Raw genomic sequence first — 26,213 nt, 5'->3', positions numbered from 1 at the left:
AGACCACCGCCAGAGTCAGTGCCCAGGAGGGCAGTCCCATCGTCACTGGTCAGGAGACCACCGCCAGAGTCAGTGCCCAGGAGGGCAGTCCCATCGTCACTGGTCAGGAGACCACCACCAGAGTCAGTGCCCAGGAGGGCCCCGGCAGCCACAGCCCCGCTGGGCAATGAGGGACCGCCATGGCAAACACCGCTGCACAGGTCAGAGACAGCAAAGTCAAGCACCGCTGAACAGGGCAAGCACCGCTGAACAGGGCAAAGACCGCCATGGCAAGCAATGCTGAACAGGGCAAGCACAGCTGAACAGGGCAAGCACCGCCAACTCAAGCACCGCTAGCCCATGTGCGGCAGGGGCAGTGACGGAACTGGGACCATCACGGGGAGAGTGATGCACTCTGGGCACCAGTCCCCCTCCAGAACCAGTGGAGAACAGCATCCACTACCTCAATCCTTAACAGGATGAAGCACTCTGGGCACCAGAACCAGTGGAGACTATCATCCACTTGAGAGACTGTGGCTTTGCACTCCCCAGGATTGAACAGTGGGCACACCACCCACTGTAGAGACTTAAGAGACTGTGGCTTTGCACTCCCCAGGATGGAACAGTGGGCAAACCACCCACTGTAGAGACTTGAGAGACTGTGGCTTTGCACTCCCCAGAATACATCAATGGGCATGAAGCTCCCGCGTGGATCTGGCGTGGTGCTGTCATCCGGCTGAGGTGCCCTCCCTGCCCTTCCCCCTGAGGTGCCTGTTGTATTTCTATCTGATGCCCCTGCAGTGTCCTCTCCGTTTTGCTCAGGTATCGTGTGTGGGCCTCGCCCATGCATTTTGGGCCCAGAGGTCCACGGACATTGAATGGTGCATACCTGCACTACTAATCGTGATGGATATTTTGTTGAATGTGTATATATATCTGTATATATTTGCTTACTGTATTTTGATACATTACAATGGTTGCACTCATTTCCTTTTGTCTTTGCATTCTTCCAGGGGGTTTTGGGGTTGTTACTGTTACGTTTGGATATGCATTGGTGTGTGTGTTGTAGTGGGTGAGAGTCGAGGTGGGGGTGGGGGTGTTGCGTGTGTGTGTCCCTGACTTTTGCCTCCCCTATGTCATAGGTGCAGTACTCACCGTTGTCCTCGGCGCCGGCGTTGATGATGATCGTACAGAAGCAGGAAGACTATCGCAGGGAGTATTTGGAGTTCCGGCTCCATGGTGCCCTCGTTCCTCGTGAAGTGTGTGGAGGTGAGCGTTTTCCCATTGAAATGGCTGTTTCCGCCGTGTTTTTATCCACGGTGAATCTGCCCTGGAAAAGGGCGGATTGGTAGGTTGTGATACTGTGGGCGGTACTTTGTCTCCCGCCTGTCTGTTGGCGGTGACCGCCACGCTGCTTGTCTGTACCGCCGTGGCGGTCGGAGTGTTAAAGTGGCTGTCTTTTTGGCGGTTTCCGCCACGGTCATAATTCCCTTTTTTTTTCCGCCGGCCTGCTTGCGGTCTTACTGCCGCTTTAACACCGTCCGCCAGGGTTGTAATGACCCCCATAATGTTAAAATACATTACGTGACAAGCAGGGTACATGAGAGGGGCTAAAGTGACAGTGGAAAGGCACACAAATACCGATTGGAAGGGGTATTAAGCAAGAGAAAACACATTATTTTGTATAATAACAATCATTTTTGAATACTTAAAGCAAAGAGGAAGAGAGTGTGTGTACGTTTTTGTTTATGTAAAAATAACTGGTGAAATCCGACAGACTCCTAACCACAGCAGACTGAAAGCACCATCTATTTACCAGAAAATAGATTTATCAGGGAGGTGTAACAGCCCAAACATTCCCCATAAGTCTACATCCCCGTCAACGTCAAATCCATGCTCAAGAGTTGATTACTGAATCAATAGTTCAATCACAGGCCTGATGCCTACACAAACATTCTCTGAGATCTGATCCGTCTGAATGCTGTCTTTGGAGACAATAGAATCATGCATCACAACTGCAGTGAACTGCTTTGGAAAACAGAGTGGTCCACAGGCCTGTGTCCTCTAGTGGTCTCCAAAATAGAGGGCCTAACACAGAGTCTGCCTGTCCCATAGGATACATTTCATTGCATGATGTGCTGGTTATGGTAGCTAAAATACAGTTTTGCACATTCAGCACCGAATTTCTCTCTGAAGCATCAGGTCACTTGGAATGGTCAGTGGTTCCCTAAGATGTTTTTGGTACTTTGAAATATCTCGAGGTTGTAGATCTGTCCTGCTCCTGCATGTCTTGCCCAGTCGGCTTTAATAAAAGCATGGGTAATGTTTGTGTGGTGTTTGGACAATACATCAAAGAAACATATGTGGACAGACTATTGTGTCAAGAATACTGCAGGCAAAAATATTGTCACGGTAGGTTCTACAGAAAGCAAAATCTTACTCTGCTTAACTCCACATATATGTACCCTGATAATATATGTGCCTTAAGATATGTAGATGTAGAGCTAAGAAAAGTAAATCTGTGCTTACCTATCTGTAATTAGCTTCCTGATAATTTGATCCTCCAAATATTTGACATGATATTCTGTTTTTCGCTTCAATGTTCTGTCATACAACCATGTGTGTAGTAGGAGCTGGAGTCTTACTAGAGGCCCTCTCTTTCTTTATCTTTCCACCATTCCAAGGATATGATGTTCCTGCAGATAATGGGGGTGATTTTAACCTTGGCGGACGGCGGAGGCCGTCCGCCAAGGTACCGCCGTGAAATGACCGCACCGCGGTCAAAAGACCGCGGCGGCCATTTAAACATTTCCTCTGGGCCGGCGGGCGCTCTCCGAAAGAGCGCCCGCCGGCCCAGAGGAAATGCCCCTGCAACGAGGACGCCGGCTCAGAATTGAGCCGGCGTAGTTGCAGGGGTGCGACGGGTGCAGTTGCACCCGTCGCGTATTTCAGTGTCTGCAAGGCAGACACTGAAATACTTTGCGGGGCCCTCTTACGGGGCCCCTGCCGTGCCCATGCCATTGGCATGGGCACGGCAGGGGCCCCCAGGGGCCCCGCGGCACCCCCTACCGCCATCCTGTTCATGGCGGGTTTTCCGCCATGAACAGGATGGCGGTAGGGGCTGTCAGAATCCTCATGGCGGCGGAGCGCGCTCCGCCGCCATGAAGGATTCCCCCGAGCAGCGGTAAGTCGGCGGGAGCCCGCCGACTTGCCGCTTCTGACCGCGGCTGAACCGCCGCGGTCAGAATGCTCGTGGGAGCACCGCCAGCCTGTTGGCGGTGCTCCCGTGGTCGGTGGCCCTGGCGGCCACCGGCCGCCAGGGTCAGAATGACCGCCAATGTGCTTAGACTGTTTTTGTCTGCCAGGGAGAGAAATTTGTTTTTAAAAAAATAGAGTAAACCCACTTGACCTGTATTTCTTTCTTCAAATCTTAATCAATGATATGGCCAGGGAAGAACAAATAACGAATATAATATTCTATATAATTATTTTAATTAACTTCTTCACATAATGAGGATCAAATACACACATATCAATAATTACTATATATATAAAATGATTACAAATTAATTTACTGTCCCTTCAGCAATTACTAAGAATGCATGTCATTTATTATACAGGGCCATCAACTCTGTGCAAAACCAATTCACTCACATACAAAATGTTCTTTTGTCACGATCACAAAACAGCTACTCCAGCACCCGCATGTTCTGTCATTCAAATTCATTCACCCTCATTAATTCATGCACAGCCTCATTCTTTTTTAAAAACAGTGTTGAAAATGCAACATTCAAGTACATTGCTGCAGTTCCCCTCTTTCTTTCTATTTACATGCTCACCACACAATCCCTTTCAGTGGGCCCATACAAAGTTTTGAGGCGCATTTCAGTGCAACAAGCCCTAAAAGCAACCAACTTCATCTGGATACACAAAGAGTACTTTTTTCACATACATGAGGGTGAGGGGTTATTCGCAAACTGAAAACACATACATACATCTCGTCTCCTGGATAAGCAGTTTAAAACTTACCATCAATTCTAGTAAATATTTACTTTGCGGTGCTTCAATTCATCCCATGATTCGGTATATATGAAAATCACTAGCACAATATGCTTCACAGCCCGAAATATCATTTACACTTGTACTTTTATTGGTAGATACAAATGAAAGCATTAAAATATACAGATTTCTTACTTCTCATGTATTTCGCACTGTTTAGTCACGATTGGATTCAAAACCTGTGATTCCAGTTTCTACTGTCAGCACCCATCACCAGTGTTCCATGCACTGTTAGTTGTACACATATTAGTGGCATTCGTCTTCATCTTTCATGTGCCCATATACATGGAAAATGCTTTTGTAACTACGAAAATACTCAATGTAATCAATGTCATAGGTCGGAATCTTGTATTCAAAATAAAGGGAACTTCTTTGCTAGATATCATAATAGGACTGTATCAATGCCTGCATGCTGTCAAATCACAAGATTCACCAAACTCGCCATCTGTAAAAGTAAAGACAATATAACAGTTCAAGTCTAAACATTAAGGGCGAGACGTAAGAGCCCCTAGCGCCTCCTTGCGCCACATTAGCGTCATTTCTTTAATCTAATGTGGCCCAACGAGGCCAAAATCGCAGCACCAAATTTACAAAGAGGCGCAATTCATACATTGCGCCACTTTGTAACCCTTTGCGCTACATTATGCCTGCACCAGGCATAATGTATGCGAAGGAGGCGTTCCCTTGTTAGGGGGACTGAAAAAGTGGTGCAAAGAAATCTTAGAGTTTGGCACTTTTAACACCTGCTCAGAGCAGGCATTAAAATGAGGCACACTATCGTTTACAATGGGCCTCAATGTGCTTTGCAGGATTAGCGTCAACATTTTTTACGCTAATCCTGCAAAGCTCCGAACTAGCACCATGGTGCGCCGTAACTTAGATACAGCGCACACATGGTGGCATTAGGGGAGCACTAAGGGGTGCAAGAAAAGTGGCGCTGCACTAGGTGCAGCACCACTTTTCTTAAATCAGGCCCAAAGTTCTTCTAGACTAGTGGCTCTCATTATTACATAAGCTTGGTTCAGTGTGAAAATCTTTATATGTATGATCACTACATAATGTGTTGGCACTTTGCTGTCATCTAAATAAGCTCAAAGGTAGAATGTCTTTCAATGAATATCACTATCTACAGGGACTATCTACCATACCTGTGTGATCAACAGAAACACAAGATTTAAAAAAGCTTCACCTTTAGTGCACTATTAAAAATAATTCAGATCGTCATCTCCACATTCTGCAGAACTCAAGAAATAGCGGTTGCCACTATGCGGAAGATACAGAACCTACATACGTGGACAAAACCACTGCGTAAGTTATACATCCTTCTGTGGTATCCTGCACTGATAACCAAGGCTGCTGCCAACATACAAGATGAACCATATAAATGTAAACGGCTAGGAAACATGAAATAATTCAGAGCTCCAAATGATTATATTGCACAGTATTTAGAAATTTGATACAGTTATAAACTGCCACCCATTCATTCAAGAACTAATAAATAACATGAACTTAGATAGCACTAGGAATTCTGTATTCCTAAACTATTAGGTCTTATACAAACTTCACCATAATCAATAATAAATACAAAAAAGTCTCAAAACTCACATGCTCTTAAGTCATTATGCACATAATACACTTACATCTGTCCGCTGCTCAAACGTTTCCACCTGAGCATGGAGGGTCGGTCAGGCTGCTCTCAGTACCCTCCTCAGGCAGGGGTTCTAATAATGTGCATGGGAGAACACACACAAAAGGTCCTTGACCTTATTCTAGGGCTAGTAATGAAAGTTCTCCAAACTTGGGACTGAGGTGCATTGCTCTGCTGGGCTCCAGTCGCCCATAAACCTAGCGGTATCTTTGAAGCACCCATTATAAATGGCCTCCAATTTTCTTCAGTGAATGGTAGAGTTCCCTCATCTTGTCCCTTAGCCATGCTGACGGTTTTGATTTTAATAGAAGCATCAGAGTAAAGGAGGATGATGTTATGTTGAAAGGGTGACACAGAATAACCACAAAATGTCTTTCTCTTCCTGTATGTAAATTATGTTTGTTGTGGTAGGCATAGACCGTAACCCCAGCTGCGGAAATCTCTGCTCTGCATGTGGGGAGCCACATGTATGTAGAGAAACACACCGAAATTGAAAGGATCATAAAAATTTGAACAAAGTGCGCTTGTGTAAGTCATGTATGTGTCAAATGTAAATTTTGAAATCTATATGTTCTAAAGCAGTGGTTCCCAACTGTTGGTTCGGGACACCTAGGGGTCCACGAAACCTTCTTAGGGGGTCCGTGACTGCTTAGAAAATTAACTAATATTAACAGATTATTAAAGTGTCTTTAAATAAAGTGGTTAAATGTACAGTTGAAAATTTTAAAAAGAGGAGTAAATTTCAAGGAATTGAAATTAGAGGCTAAAAATTTAATTAGTATCCTCAGATTGATTTGTGGGAGCAGTGAAGGTGCATCAAACAGATTATAGTACTGATGATGTGTGGCTTCAACTGAATTTAAGAAAGCTTCAACCTTCCTATTAAAATTGTTATTTGTATTTTTTTTATTTTATTTGTTTACAAATTGAATGCAATGTGCAATAATTTGTGTGTGTGTCTCATGGAATGCTTGTTTCTGTATTTTTTGTGTATTGTTTTGTGGTTCAAATCATCGACAATATTTAGGCCTGGGTCCCTGGCTTCTAGGAATGATTCAGTGGGGGTCTACAGAAGTGGAATGGTTGGGAACCACTGATCTAAGGCATGAGTGCACTAAATGAGAACTTGTACACACGTGCTGTTAATGAAAAGTGTTTGAATGTTATAAACAAAGCGGCAAATTATGTTTAACCAGCACGGGGTATGTTTGTTGATGACATTGTGTAAATTAAACAAATTTGTTGCTGGATGGCATAAATGGACAGTGTAGTAGCCCACCATTCATTATTGGCAAGAGACTGTCCAACCACATACATTCAGGAACCAAACTAGCAGCTCAAGAAAAACATTAGTTAACTAATTGATCCTGCAGCAGTATACCATGAGTACCTGGATGTGGACATGGGTCTATCTGTAAGCTCTGTTGCATGGCATTGTTGTGCAAGTCACAACAGACTACAGTAATTCCACAACATCTGTGAAGAACAATAACTCCCCCTTCCTTATGGTCACGATATCTGAATTATGACTTAAGAATCCTAAAGATGTGTTCAATAATTGCTCATGTGAGTATGTATGTCTTATTGTACCTCTGTTGAGGTAGTGTGATTTGACGGCTGTAGGATGTGAGGAGATGGGGCAAGAGGACATACCAAGAAACACCTGCAAGTAGCACATGTGAAGTGCAATTTCTTAAGAGAGGACTCTATTCTAAATGTAACACACCATGCCTACTCACATGCATTGAGAGTCGGAGTAATGTGTGAATATTTAGTCATAGTGAACAACAAGTAGGGTTGAGATGCCACACTCCTGATGGACATGTAGTCCTCGTGAGATGTTCCTAATTACCAATGATTCACATGTCATTAAAATCTACAGCAACCTAGCAAGTGCACAGGGTGACCGAACGAAGATGTAGCCACCATGTGCGCTTTTTGGAAAGGGTGAGTAGCTCCTGGCATTGCAGACAGTTTGCATTTCAATGAAGTGACAGCAGTGCCTGTTGCAGAAAATGTGTGCAGTGTGGTGTGGCATCTACCAAATGAGGGAAGTGGCAAATACATAAAATTCCTTTTCAACCCTTTGCCTTTCAAGTAGTGATTAAGAAAAAAAGATAAACTGGTGAACTCGTCTGTTGATTCATCTATCACTTAATATCACTAGACAAAATATTGGGATACTAAATATTGGCAAAACAATATGAAGAACACAAATATCAACTTTACATACTTTTTATGTAAAGTTGAAAAACATTGACTACAAAAATATAGTGGCCCAAATATAATTATTATTAAATCGGTAAGTATATTGAATTAAAAAATGTAACAATATATTAACTATTAGCAAAATGTATTAGCTCCAGGTAAATATTACATTAAAAAAACAAGTAAAATGTAGGAAATGTAAGTAAATTGTAAAGCTTATAAAAACATAAAAGGTATAATTGAAAAGAAAGTAAAAAATATTCAATATAATATGTAAACAAATGAGTACGTACACAGATTAGTAAAATAAATGTTACTAATAACAATTAAGAATAATTAAAAGAGTTTATATTATTAAAAATTGTAGACAAATACGACAAAAAATAACTAAAAATAATTGCTCCTGAAAATACAACAAAAGATAAAATAAAAACTAAAATACATTTTAAAATTAAATCATGAAAAAGTGTTAAGCAAGTAAATCAAATAAAAAAACGATTAGACTTTGGAGGGGTCAAATTCACTATTCTCACTAAGTGTTAAACTATCAGAGGGTTCACGCGCACATATCTCCATTCTCAAATAAGTAACAGTATGGAAAGTGTTGAACTTTGGAGGGGACATATTTACTATTCTTTGTCAAACCGGAGCCCCAGTAGGGGAACTGTTGGACTTTGGAGGGGTCAGATTTACTATTCCCTCACTAAGGTAAGCAACTGTAGGGAAAAAGTTGAAATTCAAACAAATCAGATTTACTATTTCTTCTTCAACCTGAGCAACAATAGGGAATGTTACGGATAATGGAGCGAACAAAATTGACTCTTTCCACTTCTAGATATAGAAACAATAACAAATATTGATAAAAAACATAAAATATATATTTCAAAAAATATATTCAAGTAGTATTATTTCAACATTGTATAATGGATATTATTAAAAACTTAGATTAAAACACTAAATATTAAGATAATAAAAAATTAAAAGCATTTACCAATTAACATTAAAATTATATATACATTTAAATCACTTCCCACCTTACTACCGCATAAACACAACAACCAACAAAAATCAAATAAAAATAATACTAGAAAACAATTAGTAGCACACAATACTTTAAAAAAGTAATAATGTCATAAAATCATTTATAATTTATAAATGCTAGAACGTAATACAATTATTGAATATAAAATGTATTTTAAACAAAATATTTACATAATTGGTAATGTATTAATAATAAATCAATTATTACAACAATGAATTACCATATTTACAAATGATCTAATAATTGATTTATAAATGACTTGCATTAATAATATTCCAATTAACACATTAAATTTATAACATAAATGAACTATGTATAAACAATTATAAAATATATATTAAAAAGTCCCTCTCATCTCTCCTACAAACTCAACAACTCACTATAAATCATCAAACTCAAATAAAATTGAAAAGAATCTTTAAATATATCACTAAAGTAAACATATAATAAACTATACTAAAACAAAATGCACATAGTTGACATTAACATTAAAATCATGATAACTTAAAACAGTGATACCATGCCACAAAACAACTTTAAAATCAACCTTGTATATAAATACATTAATACAAAACAATATTGAGCACTATACAAAATTTCATTTTTATCTGTGATATTCTGTCCCACTATCGTCTTGACATCAGGATATTTTACATATTTGTGTTCAACAATATTTTTAAACAAAATTAAGTCTGCATCCTGCTAGTGCATCTCTGGAAAGGTCCAGTGGCCATGAAATGGAGTGCAGCCAGTATTTTGACATGGGAAGGGTTAGCCTGGGATTGGGCTGAAGAATAATCTAGCAATGATTGCTTCGTGGGCATCACAAAGATGTTGATCCTTTGCCTGTAAAACCTCTCAGTCCTCCTCAAATTATTTGTTAAAATGAGGGTAAAGCAGAAAACATGTTCACCGACATAATAAACTCAAAATATTGTTTATGGTGTGTGAGTTAATTTCTTATGTGGGCAACTTGGGTGTGATTGGTTGGTGTTGAAATGTTTTTCACCTGTACATGGGTGGAGGAGTTAAAAACAATCATTCCTTGCATTACCAGGAATCTTATAAGCATTTTAAGTCTTGCTATAAAAACTAAACAGGATTATCTTAAAAAATAACGATCTCACAAAACAAACAGAAATTTGTAAAATAAACAGGATTTGCTTTAAAAAAAAAAAAAATTATCCTATGAAAAAAGTTCCTTTATTTACTAGTGTAAGTTTATATTCATTTGATGGCTTGGTTATTTTCTCAGGATGTGTGTTGCGGTACCAGTGGTTGGCCATGTTTGGTGCTGGACTTACTCCCAAGGGACAGCTGGTGTACCTTTACAATTTTTTTGAATCCCTTTCAGTTGAAGTAACTTTAGAAATGAAGGGCCTCATTTTGACTGTGGTGGGCAGCGGAGGCTGCTTGCCAAACTCTTTAGGACGGAAAACCGCCACTCTGATTTTCCACCCCTGGCCTTATTATGAGTTTCATGCTGGCCCAGCAGAAAACAGGCCACAACATTGACTCCAGCTCGTAATCGAGCTAGCAGCAATGTTGTGGTGTATCAGGTGCGACAGCACCCATCATGCTTTTCACTGCCTGTAATTCAGGTAGTGAAAAGTGCGACAGGGGCTATCCATGGGGGCACCTGCACTACCCAGGCCAAATGCATGCCCACTGGGGGTGGAAGCGCCATGCAAAACCTGGCGGAGAGGGGACTTGAAATCCCCAGGGCAGCGCTGCCCTGGGGGATGAAGACCGTCAGCACCGCCAGGCTGTCAACCAGCGGCAACTTGGCGGTGCTGGCGGTCAGACCATGGCGCCTCTGCCGCGGTCATAATGTGGAGGCTGGACCACTGCTTTGGCGGCAGTCTGACTGCCACATAGAGTATGGCGGTCCCAAGACCGTCAAAGTCGTACTAAGGGCCTGAGTTTGTGAATAGTGAAAGGCTTATTCTTTTTTGGGTGGGTGTCCCTCCATAAACACCTCAGTAACTCTCCCTTAAACCCTCTTTACCCATCCTTAAAAACCTCCTATTTTGTAATATTTATTCCACATTTACTGAAAAACTCCTACATGCCCCTCCCACATTTACTACAAAAACATATACATTCTGTATGGAGATTGCCCTTCTTCCAGTCAGTACCGGATTTCCAGATAGGCAAAGTAGGCACCGGCCTATGGGCCCCACTCCTTTTAGGGATCCACAATAATGGATCAAAAAATATCAATTTGATCTTGAAAGTGAATTACAATCAACCTTTATTAAAATACAAGATAGGAAAAATGAATCAACTCAAAGAAACTGAAACTTTACATTAAAGACTGTATAGAGAAAAAACAGTATTAATGTAATGTACCCATTAACACCTTAAAGTGCATAAACCATAGATATCAGATTCACATAACAGGTCATCTTCTGTCAGCTGTCAGTTTGTAAAAAGATGTGGTGCAAACTACGTACCTGTAATGTTTAGTTTTGTGTAATAAAATTGGTTTATTAAAATTGTTGGTTGGTAAAATTAAAAACGTATAAGAAGATAATTTGTGAGAGGGGTCCCGAAATTTCGACTGCTTAGGGGCCTCCACAGGGTTTAAACTGGCACTGCTTCCAGTAAACAAACAATAGTTATGCACCTGTTTGCTCCTCTTAAAAAATAATTATGCAAGTACCATTTCCTTTCACGCTTTAGTACAGTATTTTGAGATTTCTGTGTTTTTGTGCTTCTTCCAATTCTTCATAATTTTTTCATAATTCAATTTTGAACTTTTCTATTGAAATTTGAAGATTTACAGATGAACCCTATTTGAGCCAATTTGTCTTGATATTTTTTTATAGTAAATCATTAGCATATGCATTGGTGGCATGTTGACGTTTTTTGTGCCTTTGACTTCGGGGTTTCCCTCCTATGTTACCTTTATTTTGTCTCGTATAGCTTAATTGTATCTGACCTTGTTTCACTGTCACTTTGTCACTCAATTTAAGGCTGCTCAGAAAAATTCTTCTTTCAGATAAAGCACTGGGGATGTAGACTAGGGTTCCAGTGACCAATCACTAAAAAAAACTACACATACACGGCATCTTGCATTCGTCTCCTACATCTTGCATAGCTCCCCTTCCTTCATGGCAAATATCATAAAAACAGGTCTGCTGAAAATGTCTCCCATCTTCTTCTAGGCCTTTTCCACCCCCACTTTACTCCAGAACTGTCAGGGATTACATAAAAATATATGCTCTCCGCTACTCATCCCACCATCCCCACGGCGTTCCTTTCCACCTTTGTCAAATATTGGCAAATCCGACTACGTGCTGCCCTCTACCCCTTCATCCCCACCGCATTAATCTCCTCACCAGCCTTCTCTGTAATATATCAACGCATGTCGGGCCACCTTCCAGTCTCCATCTTCTGGCTTTACTCTTTCCTCCCCACGTAGAGCACTGTGCACTGCCACTTCCCTGCCACTTCCCACATGAATATGGCAAGCAACCACTTTTCTGAGCATCAGGAGTGCTGCAGAGTGCAGCAATATGCTCTACACATCCCTAAATTCTGTAGAGATTCTGGAGAGGTAAATACAGGAAACTCCTAGATTGCAAGACAGTCGATTTGCAGATTGTGTGGTGTATCTGCAGGGAAAACAATGAGTTTATGTCTTTGCTGTTCAGAGACAACAGAACAAGCATGCAAACAGATAAAATTACAATATAAACAATGCAATTAAACAAAAAATGGGATAGGCAAATACCTTATAAGCGACAGCAAAAGCCGTGTGATAAGAACACCTTTAGACAAACGTCCAAAAATATCTGCATCAAAAGCACACTACAATTCTGAGAGCGTTTAAAAGTTTGAGAGAAACAACAACAAAAATGAAAGAATTGATCGGAAAGTGAAAGCAAGACAAAGCATTAAACACAGCGTAATTTAGGTGAGCTAGAAGAAGCAATAAATTAGTGGGTACCTTGCTTTCTGAAATGCAGTAATTAAATTAAATTAAATTACAATATGGAAATATATAAAATCCCCATGGGCTACCCTTTCAATCCTGTCTTCTCTCATACACATATTAATAGGACTTGGTAACTTCGAGGGAGAAAAAAACTTCACAGCGTACAATATCACAAAACTTAATTTGGGTTTCTCAACCCACGGGAATCACAGGGGCTCTACAAGTGTCAGAAAATAACACTCTCAAGTAGCACAGATTTGTTTTGCAAAGCAAACTACGCTTGGTTTAACCCCTTCGCTGACAGGCCTTTTCCCCCTCAGGTGCCAGGCCTTTTTTTGGCTATTTGGGGCAGTTCACGCTTAGACCCTCATAACTTTTTGTCCACATAAACTACCCAAATTTACAAACTTTTTTCCCAGCATCCTAGGTATTCTAGAGGTACCCAGAGTTTGTGGGTTCCCCTGAAGGAGACCAAGAAATTACCCAAAATAGAGTGAAATTTTAGTTTTTTCTCAAACAAATGGGAAAAAAGGGCGGCAGAACAAGGCTTGTGTTTTTTTTCCTGAAAATGGCATCAACAAAGAGTTTGCAGTGCTAAAATCACCATCTTCCCAGCTTTCAGGAACAGGCAGCCTTGAATCAGAAAAACACATTTTCAACACAATTTGGGCATTTTACTGGGACATACTCAATTTTTACTATTTTTTGTGCTTTCAGCCTCCTTCCAGTTAGTGACAGAAATGGGTGTGAAACCACTGCTGGATCCCGGAAAGCTAAACATTTCTGAAAATAGACAAAATCTTGACTTCAGCAAGGGGTCATTTGTGTGGGTCCTACAAGGTTTTCCTACAGAAAATAACAGCTGAAATAAAACAAAATTGAATTTGAGGTAAAAAAAACAGCAATTTTTCTCTACGTTTTACTCGGTAACTTTTTCCTGCAATGTCAGATTTTTTAAAGCTATATACCGTTACATCAGCTGGATTCTTCTGGTTGAGAGGATATATAGGGCTTGTAGGTTCATCAAGAACCCTAGGTACCCAGAGCCAATAACGGAGCTGCACCATGAAAAGGGTTTTCATTCTATACTGGGTATACAGCAATTCATTTGGAGAACTATAAAGAGTGAAACATAGGTATCAAGAAAACCTTCGTATTTCCAAAATGGGCACAAAATAAGGTGTTGAGAAGCAGTGGCTATTTGCACAGCTCTGAATTCTGGGGTCTGCATACAAGCATGTGAATTACAGGGCATTTCTCAAATAGACATTTTTTTTATACACTGTCTTACATTTGGAAGGAAAAAATGAAGAGAAACACAAGGGGCAATAACACTTGTTCTGCTATTCTGTGTTCCACCAAGTTCCCCAATAAGCATGGTACCTCACTTGCGTGGGTAAGCCTAATGCCCGTGACAGGAAATACAACATGGACACATCACATTTTTCCAAAGAAAACTGACGTGTGTTTTGCAAAGTGCCTAGCTCTGGATTTTGGCCTCTTGCTCAGCCGGCACCTAGGAAAACCTACCAAACCAGAACATTTTTTAAAACTAGACACCTAGGGGAATCCAAGATGAGGGTGACTTGTGGGGCTCTCACCAGGTTCTGTTACGCAGAATCCTTTGCAAACCTCAAAATTTGGCCAAAAAACACTTTTTCCTCACATTTCGATGACAGAAAGTTCAGAAGTCTGAGAGGAGCCACAAATTTCCTTCCACCCACTGTTCCTCCAAGCCTTCTGATAAAAATTGTACCTCACTTGTGTGGGTGAGCCTAGCGCCTGTGACAGGAAATGCCCCAAAACACAACGTGGACACATCACATCTTCCCAAAGAAAACAGAGCTGTTTTTTGCAAAGTGCCTAGCTGTGGATTTTGGCCTCTAGCTCAGCCGGCACCTAGGGAAATCTACCAAACCTGTGCATTTTTTAAAACTAAACACCTAAGGGAATCCAGGGTGGGGTGACTTGTAGGGCTCTCACCAGGTTCTGTTACCCAGAGTCCTTTGCAAACCTCAAGATTTGGCTAAAAAAACACTTTTCCTCACATTTCGGTGGCTGAAAGTTCTGGAATCTGAGAGGAGCCACAAATTTCCTTCCACCAAGCGTCCTCCCAAGGTTCCTCACTTCTATGGGTAGGCCTAGTGCAAGTGAAAGGAAATTCCCCAAAACACTATGGGGGTCATTCCGAAAAATTGAATTATCCGCCACTTCACCATTCCGACCGCCATGGCGGTGAAGACCGCTGGACTGGAGATTGCAGTCTCCAGCCCGGCAGTCGTCACTAGACCGCTGATGGTATCAGGACCCTGCATACCACCATGGATCTCGGGTGGTTGGGAACCGCCATGAGATCCATGGCGGTAGGCACTATCAGTGCCAGGGAATTCCTTCCCTGGCACGGATCGGGGTCTCTCCCACCCCCGCTACCCCCACAAATCCTCCCCCCACACCCCCCTGCCACCCCCCAAAGGTGGCACAACCCCCCTCCCCACCCTGATCCCAAACATGCGCATATACACACCCCTACACGCACACACCCCCAACATGCACATATACACACCCCTACACGCACATACCCCCAACATGCACATATACACACCCCTACACGCACACACCCCCAACATTCACATATACACACCCCTACACGCACACACACCCAACATGCACATATACACACCCCTACAGGCACACATACACCCCGACAACACATACCCGCACACATAGAAACAGACATGCACACCGTCCGACCTGCACACATTTCCCATACACACAGCACCCCTGCACGCATATACTCACCCACTCACCCCTCTACACTCTCACACGCACCCCCCCAAGCACGCACACAACACACAACCCCCCATCCCCTTCCCTAACGGACGATCAACTTACCTTGTCCGTTGATCCTCTGGGAGGGGGCGGGATCCATGGGGGCAGCTCCGCCACCAGAACACGCCACACCGAATCATGGGACGTGATTCAGTGGGCGGTCTGTTGACGTGGCGGTGGAGGTTGAGCAACCTCCACTTTCCCGCCGTCTGCCAGTATGGCTGCTGGCGGCTTTCCGTATGAAAAAGGACGGCGGCCTGCCAGCGGTCATAATACGCGGCGCGGAAGACCGCCACCACTGGCGGTCTTCAGCATGGCGGTACCTCGGCGGTTTTGTGAAAAGACCGCCGAGGTCGTAATGACCCTCAATGTGTATGGAACTAAGGTGCCATCACAAAAATTTGGGAAAATGTGTGATTTCCAGCAAAGTTGGAGGTTTGTAGGGCATTCTGGGTATCAAAATGGTGCGAGGTGTATTTGAAGCACACCACCCTGGAATCACCCAGACGTTTAGTTTTCAGATGTGTCTAGGTCTTGTGGATTTTTCTACATGGCAGCCTCCCAAAGTCCAAAAAGTGCAGCCCTCCCCATTCCAAGTGGGACGATTTTAAGGGTAAGCCAAGCTCTCATGGCCCAAATTTAAAACCAAAACCGAAAAAAATCAAATGTCCTCTCACTTGCCATGGGATAAGATGTTTTAGTGTGCGGAGGGAGAGCTGAAAGACTGTTACCCCTTTCAGTTGGGGTGGGGGCAAAATCAGGCCCATACTGGTTGGTAACCACCACCCCACAATTTTTTTTTGTATTCCCTGGCATCTAGTAATCTTTCTGCCCCCCCGGGTGTGGATCGGGGGTATTTGCCCCATCTGCCCACTGGTGAGCAGAACAACTTTTGCACCATTTATTTGGAGTGTGGGTATGGCCATACCCCCTCCCTCTTATTTTGAAAGAAATCTTCCCTGGTCTCTGGTGGGCTTTCTGCCCCCCTTGGGGGCAGATGGGCCTTCCAAAAATAGGCCGATCTGCTCCCAAGGGGAGCAGATATGGCCAACAGTTTTGTGCCCCCCATGGGGAGCGACCATTGCCCAAGGTGCTACCCCCCACGCACACCAATCCCTGGTGCCTAAGTGGTTTCTGCAACCCCCGGGGCAGATTGGCCTAATAGACATAGGCAGATCTGTCCCCAAGGGGAGCAGAAATAGCCTAAAATTAATTTGTCCCCACCTCAGGAGTGACCCTTACCTAAGGAGTCGCTCCCTTTGCACTAAATTGGTGCAAAAAAAAAAAAAACTGGGGCATAGTGATTTTTGTCCCCAAGGGGGGCAAATAGCCTAAAATAAATTTGCCCCCCAGGGGAACAACCCTTGCCTAAGGGGTCGCTCCCCTGGTGTCAGATTGGCCTAAGAAAAATTGGGGGCAGAAATGGCCTAAAGACAATTTGCCCCCCAGGGGAGCGACCTTTGCCTAAGGGGTCGCTTCCCACATATAAAAAATAAAATGAAAAAAAAATCCCTGGTGTCTAGGTCGGCCTAATTACAATAGGCCGATGTCCCCCCAAGGGGGGCAGAAATGGCCTACAACTAATTTGCCCCCCCCCCAAGGGAGCGACCCTTGCCTAAGGGGTCACTCCCCTCACATGAAACTGACAACAAAAAATAAATCCCTGGTGTCTAGTGGTTTAGGCTGATCTGCCCAGAAGGGGGGCAGAAATGGCCTAAATACAATTTGTCCCACATATAAAAAGCAAAACACTCACAAAAAAAATATCCCTGATGACTAGGCCTAAAAAGGCCTAAAAATATTTTGCCCCTCTGGGCAGCAGCCCTTGCCCAAGGGGCCACTGCCCTTATGTGTAAATATCAACAAAAAAAAACCCTGGTGTCTAGTGGCATTTCTGCTGCTCAATCGTGTCCTTTCCTTTCCTTTGATGCCTCTCTCGCCTCCTCAACCTGATCGGAGGAGAAATGCTTCTGCATTTCTCCTCTAATCCTAAGCCTCTGATGAGGTCAGTGCGCGATCGCGCGCTGACATCATCAGACGCCACGGCGCAGAGGTGGAAGGGGAAGCAATACCCCTTTCTTTCCTGCCCAGGAGAGGGGGGTGCTTGGCCCTTGGGGGGAGTGCTAGCGCTCCCCCCTAGGGCCCATAGCAGGACGAGCTGGTCTCGTCCTCGGCACTGGGCAACCGTTGCCGAGGGTGAGACCAGCTCATCCTGGGCACCCTAGGGGTTAAGTACAAATGTTGACTATTATGACGCAAAAAAGGTCAGGTGTAGCATAGTCACCATAGTATTCCACACAAACACACACACAAACCTACCCCTTTTCTTAAAAAGAAAATAATTGTGACTTCAGTAGATCTGGCGTTAAATAGGTAAAATATGGCAACGTAATGTTTTGCAATTACATAGCATGATAGAGCAAATGGTTTTAAGGTTTGGAGTTCCTGTGCCTCTAGATGGTCAGTTCTCACCTTGATGTATGAAGGGGTTTGTGTTGACATCCATCTTTGACATAGTGGTGTGTGACTTAAAAAGAAGAAAGGAACTTAAAGCTGATACCAGGGTTTTATCTATAGACGTATTTGAGAATTATATTTGAAATGTAGATTACTACTCATCATCATCATCAAAACCTTTATTTGGGCCCAAAGGCCATAAAAGAGCAGATTAAAATGCATACATAAAACGGATAAAACAGTAGATGAAACACTAGCATAATGCATGTTAAGATGATCTAGTTAATACATATAAAACAAGGCAATATAAAATGTGATTTAAAATGTTAAAAGAAACAACAGGAATAAATCCCAATCCATCAGCTGAGCAGCCTCCTGTCCAAGCCTCCGCATGTGCAACAAGTACAGAGAGACAGCAAAAATGATGCATTGACTGGAGTCGATCTTCAATATTCTAAACACAGTTCTATAATTCCTAAGCCCCAGATTGCGCAGACTGGTAAAATATACTTCCTCCTACAACCATGGTAAGCTGAACAAAAAAGTACAACATGCTCTGGCATTTCAATCACTTGCTGCAAAATAGGCAGCACTTATTAGCGGCAGAATCATTACATTTTCATGGAGCTGTGAAGGAACGGTTGGGTAGAATCCCAAGGCAGAATTTGATATAAAAGGACTTCGTAAGTGGGGACAGGTTTTATCTCATCAGGAAACGTTTCCAGATGGTAATCAACTTTGTACTCCAAATAGGAGACTGCAAGGGATCCAGATCTAGGTGAATGAAGGGTTAGATGGTCAATATGGCACCAGTAGGCACCTTTTCATTTTAACTTAGAGACTGAGATAACATTTCCTGGGGTGCACCAGATATTCTCATACCCAATCTGCCTCAATCAGTCCTTTATGATCCGAAGCAAGGACATCTCACGGGTTCTTGGCAGTCCCAATACGTCTTCTAGGGTCTTACAAAAGGGGCTAATCTCAGGATCTCCACCCACACTACCTCCCTGGTGTGGGTCACAACCAGTGGCTGACACCAGGGAGGGGGTTATTAAATCCTCGGGTGCGTCGGGTGCCCGAGGATATTTTTTTTATCCCTGGGAGACACAGAAGCTCTTCTGTGTCTCCCCCCGCCCCCCACCCGCCCCTTTGTGACGTTAGCCCAACCCAGAGAGCAGGTGAATGCGGCGGCAAGCAGAGAGAGAGAGAGAGTGCTCTCCTGGGAGCTCCCCAATTTAGTTCAGCCCCAAATTCCACCGCCCAAATCGTATTGTGGAGACATCAAAATTATCTATTGCAAAACAAACTGGTTTTGTACGGCTGGCACCTAGGTTTTTGGTCCTGTGTTCGGCGGCCATATAGAGAAACGCACTAAACCCAAACATTTCTTGAAACTAGACATTTGGGGGAGTCCACAGAGGTGTGACTTGTGTGGATTCCCCAAAGTTTTCCTACCCAGAATACCCTGCAAAGCTGAAATGTTGAATAAAAACTCTATTTTTCTCGCATTTCTGTCACACAAACTACAGGAATATGCTGGGATCCACAAAATTCCTACCACCCAGTGATTCCTCACCTGTCCTGATAAAAACACCACCCCACTTGAGTGCCTACACCTAGTGCCTGCGTCAGGAATGGATCACCCCAGGGTCAACAGCTGCCTCATGTAAGGTCCAACATTGACCGTTGTGTGATCTATTCCTGTCGCGGGCACCAGGCCTACCCACACAAGTGAGGTATAATTTTTATCTGGAGACTTGGGGGAACGCTGGGTGGAAGGAAATTTGTGGCTCCTCTCAGATTCCAGAACTTTCTGTCACCGAAATGTGAGGAAAACGTGTTATTTTAGCCACATTTTGAGGTTTGCAAAGGATTCTGGGTAACAGAACCTGGTCTGAGCCGCACAAGTCACCCCATCTTGGATTCCCCTAGGTCTCTAGTTTTCAAAAATGCACAGGTTTGGTAGGTTTCCTTAGGTGCCGGCTGAGCTAGAGGCCAAAGTCTACAGGTAGGCACTTAGCAAAAAACAGCTCTGTTTTCTGTCAAAAAATGTGATGTGTCCACGTTGTATTTTGGGGCATTTCCTGTCGCGGGCGCTAGGCCTACCCACACAAGTGAGGTATCATTTGTATCGGGAGACTTGGGGGAACGCTGGGTGGAAGGAAATTTGTGGCTCCTCTCAAATTCCAGAACTTTCTGTCACCGAAATGTGAGGAAAACGTGTTTTTTAGCCACATTTTGAGGTTTGCAAAGGATTCTGGGTAACAGAACCTGGTCAGAGCCCCACAAGTCACCCCATCTTGGATTCCCCTAGGTCTCTAGTTTTCAAAAATGCACAGGTTTGGTAGGTTTCCCTAGATGCTGGCTGAGCTAGAGGCCAAAATCTACAGGTAGGCACTAAGCAAAAAACAGCTCTGTTTTCTGTCAAAAAATGGGATGTGTCCACGTTGTGTTTTGGGGCATTTCCTGTCGCGGGCACTAGGCCTACCCACATAAGTGAGGTATCATTTGTATCGGGAGACTTGGGGGAACATAGAATAGCAAAACAAGTGTTATTGCCCCTTATCTTTCTCTACATTTTTTCCTTCCAAATATAAGAGAGTGTGTAAAAAAGATGTCTATTTGAGAAATGCCCTGCAATTCACATGATAGTATGGGCACCCGGAATTCAGAGATGTGCAAATAACCACTGCTCCTCAAAACCTTATCTTGAGCCCATTTTGGAAATGCAAAGGTTTTCTTGATACCTATTTTTCACTCTTTATATTTCAGCAAATGAATTGCTGTATACCCAGTATAGAATGAAAACCAACTGCAGGGTTCAGCTCATTTATTGGCTCTGGGTACCTAGGGACCTCATGGAAGGGAGCCACTGGCTTGAATTGCAGTCAAAATCACCTGCAGCAATTTTAAATGAATTACCGGCCAGACCTGCCAAATGGGTGCTAATCTGGTCAATAACTTTGAGCTCAACACCTTTACCCCCAGGACTACAGCATACTGGGGGTCATTCTGACCCTGGCGGTCCATGACCGCCATGGCGGAGGGCAGCGGAAGCACCGCCAACAGGCTGGCGGTGCTTCCTGGGCGATTCTGACAGCGGCGGTAAAGCCACGGTCAGAAAAGGGGAGCCGGCGGTTTCCCGCCGGTTTCCCGCTGGCCCAGGGAATCCGCCATGGCGGCGCTGCTTGCAGCACCGCCATGGGGATTCCGACCCCCTTCCCGCCAGCCTGTTTCTGGCAGTGTCCACCGCCAGAACCAGAATGGCGGGAACGGGTGCCGTGGGGCCCCTGGGGGCCCCTGCACTGCCCATGCCACTGGCATGGGCAGTGCAGGGGCCCCCTAACAGGGCCCCACAAAGATTTTCACTGTCTGGTTTGCAGACAGTGAAAATCGCGACGGGTGCCACTGCACCCGTCGCACCCCTGCAACTCCGCCGGCTCCATTCGGAGCCGGCTTCATTGTTGAAGGGGCTTTCCCGCTGGGCCGGCCGGCGGTCTTCTGGCGGTCGCCCGCCGGCCCAGCGGGAAAGCCGGAATGGCCGCCGCGGTCTTTTGACCCCGGAGCGGTCTTTCGGCGGGAACCGCTTGGCAGGCGGCGACCGCCGACCACCGACCGCCGCGGTCAGAATGACCGCCACATTGTATAAATAGTATGCCCCACCATATGGAAAGGAGAGAAAACACATTGAATATCAGCGCTGCCCACATCCATCTCCTTGATCACACAGCATAAGGTAGTCTTAACCCACATTGATATCCCCTGAGGTCTGCCCTTCCCAAGGCTGTAGCCGGCAAAGAAAAATGAGCAAAGTCTGCACAAAACTGTGGGACCAGTAACCATGTCTCTTGGAACCAGCAAATATTAAATAAGTCTATGAACTGGCCCCAAATGTGCATGAGAGCATAGATGTTAGACCAGCTACATTCCAAAGATCAATCTTAGTGTAGGAGGCTGAGTGATAAGAGAAAATACCTGGATCTTGTGACCCCAAGACTGCTGGGGATGCAACAGGCAACCCAATGTGTCTTCAAAGAGGAGTGTGTAAACCAAAGGAGACAATATTAGGACAAGGGGTTATGGTAGAGAAAAGCATTACCATATTTGAGGATAATTTAGGACTGACCTTCCCTCGCTTATCTACTGACCCTACGGCCGGATAATCACTGAAGCTGGTGCTGGTACAGGTGACTGTTGCCGGGGGTCAGTCTATACCATCCAGATTAGAAAGAAGAAGGAATTTATTAGAGGATAGGACTGGGGGCCCATTATCAACTGCTAACCTCTGGGGCAAGGCCTCATGATTCGACCAATTCCTCATTTACAAATGTTCATACAAGAACCCCAAGGGGACCAAATTTATGCCATCTCTCATTATACAAACCCTTGTCCCACTCTTAACCAGTCACTGCGCTAGGCCAGGGCTCATGCAGTTGATGACTACTCAGTCCCCAATGATGCTTTTAGGCATAGGGCCAACCAAACCTCCTTTCTTACTCGCAGGATATCATCATATCCTGATATTTTAAAATCTGTGTGATGAATCATCCAGTGGCAAACCTTGTTTTTGAGGTGCACATGAGGTGCACATGAGTTTCGATGTTAGACCTCTGGGGAGGGGGCACTCCCATTAGGATAGCCACTTAGGAACAGCAATTTGGGGGGAGGTTTAGGCAGGGCTGCAGTGTAAAGGCTTTGGGCTAGATATAAATCCATGGTTGGTTCATCACATTAATGGACCCAAGGCCTGAAGCCTGCCCCCTCTGGCACTTCTCCCATTGCCTCTACCCCCCATCTGCACCTGGTTGGGAAGGACACAGGTTGCCTAACCTTTCAGGTGGTGGACAAAACCTCTTACTATCTAGAAGCCTTGAGGAAGTAACGGGTGGAGAATTGCCACAATCAATAATGGTGGGCTGCCTTTAGACAGATGTCTGTTGCCCTATAAACAAATTAACATATAAGGCCAGCTGGCTAAACATTCCTTCAAAGGAGGGAATATTTTCCACCAATGGGGACATACATATGTGTACCAGTAAGCAAATCCGTCCAATGTGCCATCCCAATCAGTGGGTGACACTGAACAATGTAAATCTAGTCCGGACTGCTGTGGCAAAGGGTCTACAAGTTCTTTTTGTCCACTCCTTCGCCTGCGTCTATCTTGTGTTTACCACCCCCCCTTGTTTTCCTTTGTGCTTGTGCTTGCGCTTGGTGCAGGGTCCTATGACACTATGGGAGGTAGCATCCGAATCACAAAAGGTTGTGTTCATGGAAAGAACAGAGACCTGACCCAGAGCCATGCCAGTAGTCATGTCAGAAGGCAGACTTGGAATATGTTGAGCTGTTGGGGATGTAGATGTAATTGTAAGGTCTGTGGAAGTGTGGGACAGCAAAACTAGCGGACAGCTATAGGCAAGGCCGAAATCCAGCAAGAGCTGCCTCTCAGCCAGCTCTATCTCCTTGGAAACAACGCAAACTGTGCGAACCAGAAAGGAGCCTAGAGTTGTGCCACTAGGAGGGTTAGAAGTATGGAAGACTTTCCCCCTGGTCTTTTCCTTTGTTCCATTGTTCTGTCCAAGTGTATCAAGACCGCAAGGACCACAAGACTATGCTATGCTCCTGAAGCCAGCAGCCAGATAGTTAAGCTGGGTTTTGGTTTCGGTCTAAATATGAATCTATGCTGGTATCTGTATGGGACTCTGAAAATGGTGGCCTATGGTGACATACAGTGACAGAAGGGAGTGTAATTGGCAAAATATATATTATAAGGAGGTTAACACAAAACAGTGTCAATAGATCCTCATCCAGAATCACCTAATCATCCACTAGCAGCCACTTACCTCCGCTGAACTTATGAGTCTAAGTGGCAGACGCTGCCTCCACCCACAGCTGCCAGTGCAAGTTGTAGACTGTAGACTGTAGACTGTAGTCATTAAACTGCAGACTATGCTGCAAAAGCACCAATCAGAACTCCAGGCAGAACACCTGTGCAACAATACTGAACAAAGTCTGGGATCTGTACTCAGTGATTGATATTGCAAAGTTACAGCGTTGAAGCAGAGACAGAGTCCTCAGGTAGCTCAAGTCCCAAAGAGAGCCTGGACTGCCTGAAGTGCTCTCTAGAAGGTGCTCAGAGGAGAGGGAACTCTTCATCATTGTGCCACAGGTGCTCCAGTGTCACAGGATGAATCCCCTCAGCCACAAGATGCCTCACAGTCTTTCAGTAAGCCCTTGGAGAGACTTGGAGGGGGAATTGGACCTAGCCTTCCCGCTGCTGCCCTCAATCACCCTCTGGTGTAAAAGCCACCCACTGTCCTGCCACACAACTGTACTCAGCCGGCTCCCCATGTGAGTGGTGGTGACAGAATCTGTAGCACCAGGGGGGCTAAGGGCTGAAAGGACTTGTGAGCTGCCAGGCAATCAAACAAAAGGCACTTTAACAGGAGCTTACGTGGCTGGGTAAGAACAGTTTTCCCCACAATGGCAAGAACTCAGTTTGTAAACCCCTCCTCCACAGCAGAGGATCACTGCGGGTCAGTGCCTCCATGCTCTTCCAGCTGGTTGAGTTCTCAGAACTTCGGCTATCCCAGCCATGAGAGACATGTGGGCAGGCACGTTAGCAGGGGAGGAGCTCACCATCAGTGTATCAGTAAATCATCCTCCTCTGTCTTTCATCTTGATGGCACTGTCAGCAACTGTATCAGATCTACTGCCTATTTTGAGACAACTGAAAATACTGACGCCGGTGGTGTAATCTTGGCAATGCTTGATTCTGAAATGTACCCTCCTGTAGATTACAAATGGCTGTCTGCAGCAATATGCTGACTTGTTTTTTTCTTTGCAGTGCAAAACTTTATTTGTGCTGAAATGTCACCTAAATTAATGCAAAGTAGGTCTTTGGGTTACTCTGTTTTAACTTTCATCGCTAGGGTGCTCTATGGTGGTACATGCTACCACTCAAATTTCTTGACACAAAGCCCTATCTACTAAAATTGTTAAACATGGCTTTACACCAAAAACATAATGCCTCCTACAAACAGGCATAAACTTGAAAAAATGTGTGTTGAACTGTACAGTGCACTGCGATGTTTCAAAACTTTTACATTATTTTGTATCATGTACTTTTGACCTAGTAGACCATCCTTCGATTACAATACCTATGCTAGAAATCGCATATCCAGCTCTGCACTATGATGCAAAAGTCAGTCTCTCTCACTCTCACTCACAGCAGGGACCCTAAAAGGAGTGCAATATATTTATAAATATGGCTCCGTGCTATGTTTTCCCCTTTGCGCAACACAGTGCAGAAACTTTCGTTTGTGAGATGTGCTGCACAACTTTTTAATATTTCTGCACCTATGTTCCTAACCGCAAAGCTCATTTTTTTTTTTTTTTCCTTTTTCTTTTTTTAAATGTGATAAATACATAGATACAATGTCTTCATTTTACAATTCTAGCAAGGGTTGCAGCTTTTACTTGGGGCAACTTGTGGCTTCACTTTACAACCAGCTTGTGCTGGGAAAAAACATTCAAAGGTTTGATTTAGATAAATTTGTTTGGAGTCTTATGTCATCATACATTCAAAACCAAAGAAACATATCATGTGTGTAGATCATACTTCTTGTTTCTGTAGCATGTCCTTGTGGTGTATATATACATAACCTATTGGCGACAACCAGTAGGTAGTTATTATTAGGACCAACATTTCCATAGACAGAACGTTTTTTGTTTTGCCAATGACTTTGGCGCTGTTTGACAAACCTTCACAACATTTTCGAAATTAGTACAGCAGTCAGTTTAGCTGTTTTCTTGAATGTTTTGGGGTGATTCTTCAAGCAGAAGCCGAGAAAAAAGGGAGGGTCCCAAAACACTTTTTCCCCATTCTATGTCTATAGAATTATTCAATGTTTTGGTCACAGCTACAGCCTGAACCATTGAACAGATTTACTCCAAATTTGGCAGAAAGGTAGATCTTGGTCCAGAAAGTGCTCTTTTTGTTATAAAACATTCAGTAGTTTCGAAATTAAGGGGAGACGTTTATATAT

Source organism: Pleurodeles waltl, chromosome 11 (genome assembly GCF_031143425.1).
Source record: "Pleurodeles waltl isolate 20211129_DDA chromosome 11, aPleWal1.hap1.20221129, whole genome shotgun sequence".
Taxonomy (NCBI): domain Eukaryota; kingdom Metazoa; phylum Chordata; class Amphibia; order Caudata; family Salamandridae; genus Pleurodeles; species Pleurodeles waltl.
The sequence above is the reverse complement of the archived record's forward strand: the minus strand, read 5'-3'. Positions refer to the sequence as shown.